The following is a 4,691-nucleotide window of genomic DNA, read 5'->3' on the forward strand; positions in this document are numbered from 1 at the left end:
AATCCTCTATATTCAAATATGCCTTATACTCTTCTTCACTTCCTTAAAATTCATGACTAAAAATTCATGATTTTTTATTATTTTGTTATTTTGTTTATTATTTTGTTATTTTGCTATTGTATCCATATACGGATACATTAACAAAATATATTTTTGTACATATGACTATTCCTAAATATTAGCTGTTAAGTCAGGATAATGATACCTAAATGTATATTTTCATAGTTGGTCATTGTACCATGGGTAACAAACTGGTGTGCTCTTTTTTAAGGAGAAGCCCCTACCCTAATCCCAACTATACTCAATTGTCTGAAAACCTTGGTGCAAAATTGAACCTCATGGGCTTTCCCCATCTAGTTTGGCACGATTTTGGTGTCCTCACTGTTCAACTCAAATTTGTTAGTAATGTTGCTGAGAATTTACATGTATATCTCCTTATGTTACCAAAAGGCAAATATCTCTCAGAAAACTCCACTTACAATATTTTCATCTCAATTTTAAAAACTTTCCTGGAGCCTTTGGAATGAGCATAATGTATAGATGTATCTATTGGTACTGAGATCTGCAAAGTCACAAAGATTCCCACACGAGAAATAGAATACTATTTATAGATATAATTTATAAGAAAGGGCAAGATCTCCTGTAACTAACACATATTTTCAGTCTAATTTTACTTATTTATCACATGTCAACTATTCCAGAACTACTTTAAGACCAGAAAAGGTCATGGATTTCCTTCCCTTGCATGTGTGCATATGAATTCTATGCCCATTGTTAGAGGCTTCAGATTATAGGAACTGACTACTAATCCTCCTTGTCACAAATTGTTGTTCTTAAGGAATACGAGATTTCTCTAAGAAATTATACCTCATGTCCTTGAATGTAAAATGGTTTATATCTTGAACTTGCTGTGGGCATCATATTTCTTCCAGATATTGAGAGTATATATATCTCAAGGTTTGTACAGAGGAATAAAAGCTTTATGGTAAGGAAAACATATAAGAAAGTGAATGGTGGAGGCAAACATAGGAAGGTCTACATAGACCAAGTGAGGTCTACAATGTGTCAGTATCAGACAGGAGTAATGTTATGAGAGACTATGATAGATTGAATGGTCAGAAACTGATTGACCTGTAAATAAAAGGCAGCAGTATTTTGATCTATATGATCATAAATTTTGCATTGAGGGGTGTATCAAAGGGTCTACAACAGATACAAAATCTATGCACTCTTCCCTAATTCTATGTATTAATATGAACATATTTCATATACTGGCACCATATGTGTATGTTTTGTTTAAGCAATAAAATCATACTCACAAGCATAGTGAATCCATCAAAGTAGTAATTTCTTTCAAGGTTGGCAGCAACTACCTTGAAAAAATACAGTTGATCTGGCAATGTTTTTGGATTCTTATATGAACAATTCTGAAAATTATAATTAAAATATTTTTGTATATGACCATTTTACTGCAAGTACAATATCAGTATGTCTTGCTCACACAGAGATCAGAAGAGAGTAACATAGCTGAACTGGAATTGTTTCAAAGCAACATGTGAGTACTGGGAATTAAGATCATTTCTCTGCAAGAACAATAAGTCCTCTTAACTGCTGAGCCATCTTTCAAACCAGCCCCTGAATATTGTTAATTTTGGTGGTTTATAACCCATTTTCTTTTTTTGTTTTGTTTTGTTTTTCGAAACAGGGTTTCTCTGTAGCTTTGGAGCCTGTCCTGGCACTAGCTCTTGTAGACCAGGCTGGCCTCGAACTCACAGAGATCCGCCTGCCTCTGCCTCCTGATTGCTGGGATTAAAGGCGTGCGCCACCACCGCCCAGCTATAACCCATTTTCAAACATAAAGTCACATTTATACTCTTAGCCTTAGAACTATTATCTGTCCTTAGAACTCACTCAAGCATGTACTGACTCCCCATTTTTGTTGCATCACATAATCTTGGTCCAGAACATTACCCACGAAGTGTTTATATTGAGTGTATTTTTTTCTCTACATACTAATAGAACTGAATTCATCATTATTCACAATTCAGGAAGGAAAGCTGATGGAGGTAAATCTTTGTGTATGCTATACCTGACCCACACCAAAAGGAAATCAATAAAGAAGGACTTCTGTCTTTTTCTCTGGGAATTAAGACTTCAATTGCAACAAATCTGTTTCATGCTTGAATTGCCAAAGTGTCTGATCAGCTTTCAGGTGACTGCCTCTACCATTACTCCCTTCATGAAGTTGCATTGCAGGAACATCCCACAGTAATTATGACTCATAAGATATGACTGGTTCAGCCCCTGTCCGTGCCAAATCTGTCATCCTCATACTCTTCTAGAAGTTTATTTTTCAACACATGCCATTGCCATAGAGAAAATAAGAATGCAGTCAGACTACTTCCTAATTCTTGTAATGATGATTATACCTCCATGACATTCATAATGTATTATATATAAAAATGTGCAGACAATGAGGACTAATGAGAACTCAAGAACAATGGCAATGGGTTTTTGATCCTGCTGCACATACTGGCTTTGTGGGAGCCTAGGCAGTTTGAATGCTCACCTTAACAGACCTGGATGGAGGTGGGTGGCCCTTGGACTTCCCACAGGGCAGGGAACCCTGTTTACTCTTCGGGCTGATGAGGGAGGGGGACTTGTTCAGGGTGAGGGGAAGGGAAATAGGAGGCAGTGGCGGGGAGGAGGCAGAAATCTTTAATAAATAAATAAATAAATTGTAATATGATAAGATTACTCAGTGGAAAAACACATAGCCTAATTCTAGTAGCATATGCATGGTCTCTGGAGAACTGTCTACATTTTGGCTAGAGAGGGACACAGGTAAACCATATATTAAAGTGCCACTGTTTTAGTGTGGAGAAAGTACAGGTCTTTAGATCCTTCCCACTATAGGAACAAGAGACTCGGGAAATCATGAAGTTCCCAATCACATTGTTTCACAGTCAGTTTCTTCATTACCCCAAATATCCTGTTGGGGTGATGTTGTTGAGTCAAATACCCTGCCTCAATGCTTAAAAAAACTGTGGAAAATTTTTAAAAAAGAAAGAAACCTACAAGCAAGAAAAGAGTTCATTTTCATAGATTTATACCATCAGCAATACTAAATATTGGAAAAATTGTCAAAAGAAACATTTCAAAAGCCATTTGATGTGGGAGTGATTTCCTGCCTAAGCCCCTTGATAGGCCAACCCTTAGGTGGGGGGAGAAAACAGAACAGGATTGTGGGAGAAAGAAGCTGAGTCAGAGAGTCGCCATGATTCTCCTACTCCAGAAAGACGCAGGTTAAGATCATCCCTGGTAAGCCAGCTCGTGGGCTACACAGAATATTAGAAATGGGTTAGAACAATATGTAAGAGCTAGCCAATAAGAAGCTGGAACTAGCCAGGCCAGGCAGTGTTTGAAAGAATACAGTTTCCGTGTAATTATTTCGGGCATAAGCTAGCCATGCGGGCGGCCTGGTGACGGGGACGCAGCCCTGCCGCTCTTAATGCAACAGCCATTGAAATGTCAGGTCTTTCAAGTCATCACACTGTCTATAAGGATCCTTTCAGGTGATGTTGGAGATCTGTAACCAGCTGGATTAGGTCAACATGTTTTCTTTCTGATGTACTGACATGATTTCATCCTGTTTCCTTTATGTTCTCAAACATTTGAAAAGCCTAGTATTAATCAGCATCCTCCACTCAGCTTGTAAGAATACAAAATTCAGTTCCTGCATCAGTTGTGCACTGAACTACATAGAGTGACAGGAAAAGGAGGAAGGAAATATACTTGTTTGGATGAAAACATCCATGAGATAAAGAATGCTATATTTGAGCTTAGAGTTTCCCTGTTTCTCACCCAAAGCACAAAGTAACAGCAAGTTATCAGTTTCCACGAGCAAACCCATGTTTTTTCTGGCCTGTGTCTCTAACCACAAATTTCTCATTTCTAAGTTCATTATATTACAAAAAGAAGATTTAGCCATCTGTGGTTTTTGAGGACTAGATATGCAAACAACAGCATGTAGGCTAAGATGTTTTTAGCTCACAAACACTTGTTGTTTCACTTATTTGTAGTACCACTCTCCCTGACACTATGGAAGACAATTATGGTCAAGGAACTACAAGTATGGAATACTATAGAACTATAAATTAAAAGAAAAGCATGAAGTTAGTAGGCAATCTAATGGAACCAGGAAAGTTCAATCAAGTGATGTAACCCAGCCTCAAGAAAGCATAAAAGAAGGTTCCTAAGATAGTGATAAAGAGGTAAGTACCAAAAGAAGATGGGAAAAGTGTGAAGGAGAATCATGGGATACAAATGGACTGATAGTGGAAATAAGTAAAGGGAGGCTTGTTAGGAAGGAAGTATTGAGATAAATGCAGGAGAATGAGGGAGATGTGTAAAATAAAACACTGATATCTGAAAAATCCACAAAAATCATAGCATTAGGTATTTGCCCTAAAAAGTTGTACAATTCAAATAATATAAGTATACAGATATAGTTTTAATATAATTTTTTTTTCAATTTGGCTTGCAGTGCTTTGTCCAACACATAATAATCACCTAACTAAAATCCCAACACCAGACAATAGAAACTCTCTTTTGAGGTTTTGATCATGTCTTTATAAGAGACTTTCAAAATATATAACCTATATCTGCTTCCCTTTATTCTTTCACAGAAT

Source organism: Alexandromys fortis, unplaced genomic scaffold (assembly GCF_014885135.2).
Source record: "Alexandromys fortis isolate MF-2015 unplaced genomic scaffold, M_Fortis_MF-2015_v1.1 scaffold_604, whole genome shotgun sequence".
In the NCBI taxonomy this organism is placed as follows: Eukaryota; Metazoa; Chordata; class Mammalia; order Rodentia; family Cricetidae; genus Alexandromys; species Alexandromys fortis.